Source organism: Cupressus sempervirens, chromosome 8, assembly GCF_028749045.1.
Source record: "Cupressus sempervirens isolate cs-2001-9-10 chromosome 8, ASM2874904v1, whole genome shotgun sequence".
In the NCBI taxonomy this organism is placed as follows: domain Eukaryota; kingdom Viridiplantae; phylum Streptophyta; class Pinopsida; order Cupressales; family Cupressaceae; genus Cupressus; species Cupressus sempervirens.
The window spans coordinates 271,011,000-271,023,289 of record NC_143125.1 but is presented as its reverse complement, the minus strand read 5'-3'; the positions used below and the strand labels follow the sequence as shown (position 1 = coordinate 271,023,289).

General features: G+C 35.4%; 1 pseudogene; it reads right to left on the bottom strand.

The window, feature by feature from the left end:
• Window positions 1-4,726: 4,726 nt before the first annotated feature.
• LOC149542491 (putative (S)-N-methylcoclaurine 3'-hydroxylase isozyme 2) lies at window positions 4,727-11,566 on the bottom strand (annotated as a pseudogene).
• Window positions 11,567-12,290: the final 724 nt, after the last annotated feature.

Genomic DNA, 12,290 nt, shown 5'->3' with positions numbered 1-12,290 from the left:
TGCTCGGCATGGTCTAAAAATTTGGTACATATTGTTGGCCATGTATCTAATTTTCTACAACAAGTTAGAGGATGAAAATTTCAAGGATGAAAGAGGGCCTAGATTTCTAACCACAGTTCAAAGCTCGAGTTCTAATTCATTCGGAGCTAGGAGATATTGTAATTTTAATAAGACATCAATTTTGAGAATTTAATTATTGTAGGAGGCCGACTTTGGCATTTAATTTATGTATTTTAACCTGTGGCTTAGATTGGTATAAGTACAAGTTGTGGGGAAGTCTTTAGGCATTATTCATCCATCGTGGAGAAGTGGAGGAGCTTGGAAGAGAAAATTTGGAGAAGGGCTAGTAGCTATGGCTTGGAAAACAAGGAGATTGCTTGGTGGGCTTGCGAGAAAAAGTTTAGATCTTCCTTGGAGGTTTCTACCAGAGTATAATCTGGACTAGCTAGGGTTTGGGATTGGATCTTGAGGGATCTTGCAGAACTATTACTTGTTTTGTATTTGGCTATAACTGGGAAGGCCTTATAGCCTGACACATTGCATGCAATTGGTTATATTTTATGAATATATTATTATAATTTGGTATCAGATCTTGCATTATTGCTCCTTGTCCTTGTGTTGTTTCTACTACATGGTTGTATAGCTGGGGGCTAGGACATATCCTTTGCGGATTCTCCTGCCTTGCACTGCGCCATAATTTCTATTCAAGCTTCACATGTTGTAATGTTTTCAAATAAGACTTGATTTTTCCATTCTTACTTTACTTGTTTGTAAATACATCTCTACTTGTAATAGTATTGCTTTGGGTCTACTTCATTCACCAGATTATTGTGAAATCATAAACTAGATTTTTAAATCCTTTCTTGCTAAACATTTTCAAATAACATTTGATCTGTCCCATTTAGACAAATAAAATGGTTGCATCATATATATTAGGTAGAACAATTTTAATAGATAAGTATTGGTAAAGAAGACTGGCATTTTCTAGTTTGTTAATTATTGAAGTTTCTATTAAGAAGTCCACCACATAGTTATTTATCATGGTTTACCACAACTTATAACTAAAATATGTCTCAAATTTTTAAAGTTTGTCTCTATTTAAAAATACATAATATGAGGTATTGTGATGCTGCTAAGGGATGCCTTGATAGGATAGCTCATAAAATAATTTGCAAATGATCATGAACATAACTAATAAAGAATGAAAAGCGAAAATGTGCAATTATTTATCGTGATTTACCACAACCTGTAACTAAAATATGTTTCAAATTTTTTAAGTTTGTCTCTATTTAAAAATACATAATTGAGGTACTATGATGTTGCTAAGGGATGCCTTGATAGGCTAGCCCATAAAATAATGTGCAAATGATCATGAACATAAATAATAAAAAATGAAGAGAAAAATTGTGCAATTATTTATCATGGTTTACCACAATCTGTAACTAAAATATATCTCAAAATTTTTAAGATTGTCTCTATTTAAAAATACATAATATGAGGTACTATGATGCTACTAAGGGATGCCTTGATAGGCTAGCCCATAAAATAATGTGCAAATGATCATGAACATAGCTGATTGAAAATGAAGAGTGAAAATGTGCAATTATTTGTCGTGGTTTACCACAACCTGTAACTAAAATATATCTTAAATTTTTTAAGTTTGTCTCTATTTAAAAATACATAATATGAGGTACTACGACACTGCTAAGGGATGCCTTAACAGGCTAGCCCATAAAATAATGTGCAAATGATCATGAATGTAACTAATAAAAAATGAAGAGTGAAAATGTTCAAGTGACATCTTCAATCATACGTGAATTGAGTAAAAAAGTATAATTTGTGATTTTCAAGTTGATTAAAGGAGAAGAATGTGGGCCACTCATGGAATGAAGATAATGGTGACAAAATGTATCAAAGATAATAAAAAAAAAAATTCAAACATGATTCTTTTTCAGATTCATGAATAAATGTTCTAAATAGTTTTGTTGTTTTTTATCACAAAATATATAGATCATGAAGATCAAATGTTGAAAATTTCAAAAAAATCAATTGTATTTTAGTTTTTTTGAAATTTAGTTAATGGTACAATTTGTAGGGAGGATAGCCTCATCCGATGGCAATGCCAAACCCTCATAGGCTCTAATAAAATAGGATCTAAGCTTAATGGAGTTCTTTGTCACTACTTGTCCAAACTTGTTCAAACACATGTAAACACACAATGAAAGTGTTCATGTATTGGGCTGAATGGACAATATGAATTTGGTGAATTTGAGGGAAGAAGTTTTCACTCCCAGCAAATGGACGGAGACAACATATGACTTAGAATAATGTATTGCATAGTAGTTTTTCATTGAGACTCTTAGTATTCTACAACTCAATTAAGCACATGGTGTAAGAGAATTTCACTCTAGCTGGTCATAGTTGTTATCTTAATCCACCTTTAGTGCATATATCACATTATCATCCTTGTCATTACACATACTTCATTGCATAATGCAGGATGATCCACCAGGGGTGGACATGTCATTCCACCTTGTGTTGATGATATCTTATCTTCTTCTTATCTTTTTCTTTTATTGTCTCTCCTATATAAGGAGGCACATTAAGTACATTTTAAATCAATCCATTGAATTTAATCAAGTCCATTATCAATAATAGCATTCTTGCAATTTCATAAATTTGTCTTACCAATTTCTTCTAGAAGTTATCTTGGTCTCTCATTTAATCCTGGCGGTATTGTAGTCTCCTAAAACTATCATTAGATTAGGTACGATAAAATAAATAATCCTTTGTTCCCAACTAGTAAGATCAAATATAGTTTTCCAAGATCATAAAATTGCATATGCAGATGCATCACTTCATGCCAAGCATGAAGAACATTCCCCAATTAATAATGAATGGTTGGATTTTAAGGCTCCATATTTTGGTCTAAAAATGGAAGCCACGGATGTAACCATGAATATATTGATATTGTCTCCCTGCAAGGATCCCAAGTATCTAATGCTACAATAAATTTGGACATCGCTACATGATCCAAAATTTTATGAAATATTGAAACCATTAGTAACTTATCCCATGTCTTTAGAAAATGTAGCATAGGTTTAGGGTCCCTTGGCTCCTAGGAATTTGTAGAAGCTATTATCACCACTAGAAGAATAACATCAATGAAGAGTTGAGTGTAAGGAGTTGAAGAAGAAAGTTTTTCTTCTATGTAATAATCACGAGGCTCACTTCCTTGCAAAAGCCTCTCCCACAATGACATTACCTCTAAACCATGCAAAGGATTTTGACATGGTTCTCAACCTTGAAACACTATTATAAGCAATTGCAAGGAAAATGCAAATCCAATACATGAAAAATTGCACAACTTGTAGTTCTCTTAATATTTGGACTATAAATTATCAAAGAAACTTGCAAGTGATTTCAATGTTAGAGTCCATACTGCAACACTTTCTTGGATTCTATCTAGTACTTCCATAATATACTCAATGTTATCTAGCTATTGCTTTTATCATTTAATCTCTTTCTAAAGCCGCTCATTCTCCTTCTAGTATATTGCCATTGACTCTCTCTGGTGCCTTCAATTTTGATCAAACTTCTAAATATCTACCTCTACCATATCTAAAATCAACTTCACATTTTTTCATAACTCTGGCATAGGTGGTTCATCCTCGATAGCTTTCATTTCAGCATTCAAGTTTTCAACATTGGTCAACACTCTCACTTGCAGACATCTCATGTAAAGTATTATATATGTATGTATGTATGTATAGATACACACATATGTGTGTCTATGTATGTATATATTTATATATACATAGAGATATTTCTTAAGATTCTTATGACATCTTAGCACAATAGAAAAATGGATCCAGCTACATATATATTTTGGAATCTAAATAATTCAACAATAAAAACCACTTAACCCATGCTAAGTGACTTACCTCTAGATCCTGCCCAAAAGTAATGCAAACTAGGACAAATGGGTAGATTTGACAATAAATTTTGTAAAAAACATATGATAGAGGATATATTTAAAAAGAAATAAGCCATAACCCACTTAAATTGTTCTAGTTTCTAATTAGTGAGTGTTTGAGTGATTTTAGGATCGACGAAGATGAAGGCATGTTCAAGGTAGAGAGGGCTAGCCTCTCAAAAAGAGATGAATTAGATCATCGAAAGCAACCCACACACACTTACTTTAACATGATTTGATTTTATGTGAAATCTTAATTGCCCAATTTTCATAATGATAATATAATACAATGAAAATATTTTCCATGTTACAAATGCATTTAGTAGATGAAGCATTTGATTGTATTAGATATATTGGATTAATATACAATGTTTTGTTTCTTAAAAAAAATTATGCAAATGTATAAGTCAATGCAGAAATCAAGAAGAAAAAAAAAAAACAAATCGTTATTTTTAAAGTAAATGTTGTTTTTTAATGTGTAGAATTAATTTCAAGTATACCCCAAAACCGAGACATGAAATAATGTTAAAATTAGGTGAAAACATTAGTCGACGTCTAGGACAGAACAGACTAATGATTACAGCCCCAGTCTATGAAAACAAAAAGCTCATAGGATCTGAAGCTAGTTGGTAATACTTGTTTTTCTATATACAACGGATGCAAACATAGAGCTGAAAATAGATATCTGAAGCTAATTTGGATGCCAAAAGACAAAATTGCCTACAAAACAAGATCATCCATGGCAGTCAGACTCATGTCTCACTTATTAATAATATGCGGCAATAAGCAAAGTAGAAGTAGAAACACAAACATGCAAATCTAATATAAGTCATGGGGGAGGTGTGGTGTCGGGATGGCCTGCAAATCTATAGCTTTCTCTAATGCAGATCCAACCTCATCACTCATATCTAGGTCGTGAGAGGGAATCCCATTAGGAAGTGTCCAATCGAAGGAGTAAAGAAGTGATGCCACAACCAGATGAACCATTCGATGAGCCAAAAGGAAGTCCCAAACATATTCTTCTTCTAGAACCAAACGTCAGCAGCTCAAAATCCTGCCCCTTGTACTCTATATTACTCTTGTCACCCTCAAGAAATCTCTTTAGAATAAAGTTTAAAGGTTCTTTCCAGATGGATGGATCATTCCCTATTGCCCAGAGGTTAACAATGATCGCGCTGCCCTTGGGTATTGTGTACCCTCCTACCTCGCATGTATTATCAGCTTGGTGCGAAACCATCAGTGCAATAGGTGGATGCAAACGAAACACTTCTTTGGTTACTGCATGAAGGTATGGTAATTGATCTATGCCACTTTCCTCTATTTTTCTATCAAGACCAACTATCTCTTCTAGTTCCTGCTGAACTCGTCTCATTGTTCGTGGATGGCGAATGACTTCTGCCATGGTCCACTCGATTGCAGTAGCAGTGCTGTCGCTACCCGCCATAAACAATTCCTGCCCCAAAAAATGAAATGAGATTTAACATCTTAAACAGTGATTTCTATCTTAAAATAATATACTGGTAGGAGGAATATGAGTGGAATAGGCATATGCGGATGCATCAAATCTGAATTATGAACAGAAATAAATATTTTAATTTTGATCCAAAAATGAGTATTTGCAATTCAACCTAAACAGGTGGAATTGGAATACCTCTTCCTATTCCAGATGGGTCAGTGAATTCTCCATCAAAACATAAAAAATAAACTTAAGTATGTAATATTCAAGAGTGCAGGCCGAATCTTAAATAAAATAAAAGATTCTTAGCAAGTTGACTAAAATCCCTGAAGATTAACGCCAAGATTGCTGCTGCTCGGAAATAGAAAATTCCAGTTCCACCACTGTTCACAACAATTAAAATTAGAACTTTCATGCATAGTTGTTAGATTGCATGGTTGTCGGCAGTTTTTTAGTAATTTCTAAATTTGATGGTTAATAATGCATGCAATCATGCTGAAGATGCCATATAGAACTTGAGATTAGGTAATAGTTTTAATTAGTTATTTTCTATATAAGTATACCAGCAGTGGTATTAAATGTAATGGTTTTTTGGAATAGTATAATCTGTAATAAAAAAGTTGTTTTGATTCTGCTCTAAAAAATAGAGCGTACTCTGTTTCTTCATTGTTGGAGGGTTGTTTATTTTGCTTGTTTATCATCTTTGCTGTTATAGATTGGATTGTGTAGGTGTTCATATTCTACATTTGGTATCAGAGCTGAAGGTGTTTGGAAGACAACAGCATGACAAACAATTTGCAAATCCCAGAGTTTGATGGAGTTGATTACCAATATTGGTCAATCAAGATGAAGACTTTTTTGATTGGGAAAGATTTTTAGGAGATTGTTGAATCCGGATATGAAGAGCCTGCAGATTGGAATACTCTCCAACCTAATGATAGGAGATTGAAGAAAGAAGCTGAGAAGAAGAATGCAATGGCATTGTTTCACATTCAGATGGCTCTTGATAAGAGCTTGTTTCCCCGAATTGCTGATGCACAGACAGCAAAAGAGGCCTGGAAGACTCTAAAAGATGCTTACCATGGCAATGAACAGATCAAGGTTGTGAAGCTACAATCTTTGAAAAGAGAATATGAGAATTTGAAGATGAAGGAGATAGAGAGTGTGGGAGATTTTTGTGTGAGAGTGAAAGATGTGACTAATAAAATGGCCACTTTGGGTGAATCTATTGCTCAAGAGCAAATAATACAAAAGGTATTGAGATCTCTAACCCCAAGATGGAATATTGTAGTAATTGCCATAGAAGAAAGTAAAAATTTAGCTACCATGGAGTATGATGAATTGGTTGGATCTCTTATATCACATGAGGATAGAATAAGGGACACATCTACCAGTGTTAATGATAAGGCTTTTGCTTCCCAAATGCAAATTTCAAAGAACGATGGTGCTAGCAGCAGTAGTAACAACAACAAAGGCTCGGGAAGGGGCCAAAATCAAAATTTTTCAAGAGGATCTAGAGGAAGAGGAGGTGCTCAAGGAGGAAGAGGTAGAGGCGGATTTAATAAAAGGAACATCCAATGCTATCATTGCAATAAGTATGGACATTTTGAGAGAGAGTGTAGACTGAAATCAGGTAACAATAATGCAAATTATGCCCAACAAGATGAGGATCCTTCCTCGGGTAATTTATTTTTGTGTTATGGGAAAGGTGAAAGTAATGTGAATGATGTTTGGTATTTAGATTCTAGATGCTCTAACGATATGTCTGGTAACAGAGAAATATTTTCAAAGCTTGATGATAGTTACAGATCCAATATTACCCTTGGTAATAACAATACTGTGGATGTTGCGGCCAAAGGAGCCATGGATGTTCAGACAAAGGAAGGTATGAAAAGTGTTCAAGATATTTATTATACTCCCAAGTTGAAGCATAATTTATTGAGTGTTGGGCAGCTATGTGAGAAGAATTATAGAGTGGTATTTGAGAACATGCAATGTACTATCTATGATAAGAATCAAAAAAATAAAGTGATTACAGTTGTTCCTATGACAAAGAATAGGATGTTTCCTTTGAAGTTTGGTCAAAACAACAATCAGATTGTCAATATGGCTTATGAGGATAAAAGTTGGTTGTGGCATCTCAGGTATGGCCATTTGAATTTCAATAGTTTGAAGAATCTAACATCAAATGCATTAGTTCTTGGATTGCCTAAGGTTGAAGAGCATAAACAGATTTGTGAAGGGTGTGCAAAAGGGAAACATTCAAGGGAATCATTTCCAAAAGGCAATGCATGGAGGGCCCAATACCCACTTTAGCTTATTCATTCAGATATTTGTGGTCCAATGCAAACACAAAGCTTGGGTAAGTCGTCATATTTCATTACTTTTATAGATGATTACTCACGAATGTGTTGGGTATATTTTTTGAAGACTAAAGATGAAGCCTTTGATACATTCAAGAGGTTTAAAGCTCGTGTAGAGAATGAGAAAGGGAACACAATCAGATGTTTGAGAACAGATCGAGGAGGAGAATTTTGCTCAAACAATTTTCAGAATTTTTGTGAGAGGAATGGCATCAAAAGACAACTCACAACTGCATACACACCCCAACAGAATGGAGTGGCTGAAAGGAAGAATCGTAATGTGGTAGAAATGGCAAGGAGCATGTTACAAACCAAGGGTTTGAACAATTCTTATTGGGCTGATTCAGTTGCTATAGCCGTATATATTCTCAACAGGAGTCCTACAAGTGCCCTACACAAGATGACTCCATATGAAGCATGGTATGAGAAAAAGCCTAACGTAAATCATTTTAAAGTTTTTGGTTGTTTGGCTTATGTTCGCATCCCTGATCAGAATAGGCAAAAGCTAGATGCTAAAAGTGAATCATGTATTTTTGTGGGCTATAGTGAGGAAAGAAAAGCTTATAGATTATTCAATCCTATTACTAATAAGATTGTTGTTTCAAGAGATGTGATTTTTGATGAAGGGGGAGTTTATGGTCATCAAAAAAAACTTGTTGGAAAGCCAAAATCAATTTTGGGTGATGATGATATTGCTGATAATGATAATGAGCAGCCAGCTAATGGTTCTATTTCAAGATCACCAAGCCCACCAAGAAACCCCTCACCAATCCCAAGAGCAAGTCCATCCTCAAGTCTGCAAGGAAGGTAAGAATATTGAGTGATATCTATGAGAGGTGTCAAAATCAAGCACATGAAGAAGATCCAATAGGTGAGACAGTAAATTTTGCATTACTTGCTAAAGCTGATTTTGAGCCATCATGTTTTGAAGATGCATGCGCTAATGAGATTTGGATACAAGCAATGAATGAAGAGATGGATTCCATTGATAGGAATGAAACATGGGAGCTTGTAGATCTTCCACATAAGAAGAAGAAGATTGGCACAAAATGGGTCTATAAGACCAAGTATAATAGTGATGGGAGTGTTGAAAGACACAAGGCAAGATTGGTTGCTAAAGGTTTCACTCAAAGGTATGGCATTGATTATGAAGAAACTTTTGCACCAGTAGCAAGATAAGAAACTATTAGGATGCTAATCTCTCTTGCAGCTCAAAAGAAATGGAGTATTCATCACATGGATGTGAAAAGTACCTTCTTGAATGGGTACTTAGAAGAAGAGGTATATGTGGGACAGCCACAAGGTTTTGAGATTCAAGGCAAAGAAGATTATGTCTACAAGTTGAAGAAGGCTTTGTATGGCCTCAAGCAAGCACCACGTGCATGGTATGCAAGAATTGATGGATATTTTCAGCAGAATGGCTTTCAAAGAAGTAAGAGTGAACCTACCCTTTACTACAAACAAGAATAATGATATTCTCATTGTGAGTTTGTATGTTGATGATTTATTATATATGGGTAGTAGTTCAAAGATGAAAGATGAATTTAAAGTTGCTATGATGAATGAGTTTGAGATGAAAGATTTAGGCCTTATGAAGTACTTTCTTGGCATGGAGGTTTATCAAGGTAAAGATGAAATTTTTATTTGTCAAGAAAAATATGCAAAAGATATGTTGAAGAAATTTGATATGGCAGATTGTAAACCTCTTTCCACTCCAATTGCTCATGGAGTTACATTATGTAGAGATGATGGTGCTAAAATTGTTGATGAGACATTATACAGGAGCATTGTGGGGAGTTTGATGTTTCTAACTCACACAAGGCCTGATATTGCTTATTCAGTTTCATTGGTTTCAAGGTATATGACAAATCCATCAGAGGAACATATGAACGCAGCCAAGAGAATTTTGAGGTATGTGAAAAGTACTGTAGATTTTGGCATTCACTATTCTTCTAATAAGTTTGAGCTTGTTGGCTTTAGTGATTCAGATTGGGGAGGTTGTTTGGATGACCGAAAATCTACATCTGGTAATTGTTTTTCTTTGGGTTCTGGTTTAATTACATGGAGTTCAAAGAAGCAAAGTATGGTTGCTCTCTCTTCTATAGAAGCGGAATATGTTGCGGTCACTTCAGCTAGCACACAAGCTTTATGGCTTAGAAAGCTTCTTGAAGAAATTGGAGAGATACAGGTTCAACCTACTGTGATTTTTTGTGACAACATAAGTGCTATTAAATTGGCCAAGAATCCGGTTCATCACAGCAGGACCAAACACTTTGATTTGAAACAACATTTCATTAGAGATTTGGTACAAAATAAAATGGTTGAGCTGAAGTACATCAGCACAAAGGAGCAAATTGCAGACATCTTCACAAAAGCAGTTGCAAAAGATCAATTTTTGGTACTCAGAGATCGAATTGTCAGTCCTCTCAGCATCAAGGGGGAGTATGAAGATTAACGCCAAGATTGCTGCTGCTCGGAAATAGAAAATTCCAGTTCCACCATTGTTCACAACAATTAAAATTAGAACTTTCATGCATAGTTGTTAGATTGCATGGTTGTCGGCAGTTTTTTAGTAATTTCTAAATTTGATGGTTAATAATGCATGCAATCATGCTGAAGATGCCATATAGAACTTGAGATTAGGTAGTAGTTTTAATTAGTTATTTTCTATATAAGTATACCAGCAGTGGTATTAAATGTAATGATTTTTTGGAATAGTATAATCTGTAATAAAAAAGTTGTTTTGATTCTGCTCTAAAAAATAGAGCGTACTCTGTTTCTTCATTGTTGGAGGGTTGTTTATTTTGCTTGTTTATCATCTTTGCTGTTATAAATTGGATTGTGTAGGTGTTCATATTCTACAATCCCTGATACTTACAAAAATTAGAGCTCTGATGTCTTTGATAGACAAATCAGGGCCACTGAAATCCAGCAGAACGTCTAGAAAATCTTTGTCCGCGTCTCTGGTCTTCTCACTGCTTTGGCTTCTTCTGGCAAGCCGCTCATGTATAAATACATCTAGAAACTTATGCACTTTTCTCATTTGGACGGCTATCTTAGTGCAGAGACGCTGAGGATCTAGAAAACCAAGAAATGGGAAAAAGTCTGCAACATTTGACGTTCCCGCCAACTTCATTGACAGGCAAAAAGCATCCTTGAATTCCACAGCCCCAGGATTGGTGTGGTCAAACACTGGCGAGCTGAAGAACAAGTTGCCCAACAGATTTAGCTCGGTGTAGAAAACTGTATGCGCAATATTCACAACCTTTCCCGTCGCTTAAAAAATCAATCGAATGGCTCTGAAAACCTCATCTCTTCTGAGACGTTCGAGAGCTTGGAGTCTCTTGGCTGTAAAGAGCTCTGTACTTACAATACGCCTCAGCTTCCTCCATCGAGGTCCGTAAGCGGCCCCGCCTATGGAGGACTTGTGGTGATCAAGTGTCTTTGCTGCTTGTAAAACCCATCTTCCTGCAAGATCGTGATCTTGTATTTTGGGGACCTCTTTCGCCATGGCAGGAGACAATACCACCATCACAGTTTTCATTCCCAGGCGGAGAGTCATGAGAGGACCGTATGCTGAGAAAGTGCCTGCAGAACTTCAGTGGCCTTTCCTCCTCCCAATTGAAGGAGATTTCCTACAAATGGCAACGCTGGAGGCCCTGGAGGGAGTGGAGGTCCTGCCTTAGCCTTCCTCCATCTATGGAACAAGAAGAGATAAACCCACACAGAGCAGATCACAACTGAAAACAATGCTAGGCCTTCAAGATCCATCAGAATGCTAGGCCGGCCAGCTATGTCAATTAATTTTTTTGGTCAAAACTGAGGTAAGGGGACTTGATTAAAGAGAATATATAAGGTGAGATTCTCTAATGATCTATGATATTAGGTGCGGCCACCCTTAAACATCACACAGTAAGCTTTGACTGGTTAGGTGTGATGTGGGCCATTCTTTTCGCTAGCGTTGAGTCATTTTTGTCAAGCTTCCATTACTATTGTGGGCCCACCATATCTGTCTACCCTTCACCGTGCAATGATTAAGCCACGCGATTTTGAATTTGTGTGATAAGTGCGGAGTCTTCGCTAAGGCCCCGTTTGGTTGGGGAAGATGAATTTCTCTCATAACCAGGTTTTCGAAAACCTGGTTATGTATTTTAGGAAGATAGTTGGACCGTTTGGTTGACACGAAAGATGAATTTTCAAATCCATATTCTGTGTTTGGTTGCCAATTTAGAAATTGGAATTGGAACGGAATATGACTGGGAATATCTTTTTCTTGCGTTTGGTTGTTCATTTTCGAATTAGAATTGGAATTTGATATAAAAAATTTTAATCTTATTTTATTAGTGAAACACAAGGATTATAATGAGTATAGTATTAATATTTATGATTTAATTTATTTATAATTAGACTACATTATTATTATTTTTTATTCTTGAATATTCACAGTTTTATTTTGTTAGTCAAGAATAAATAAAATGATTATTATTTTTTATTT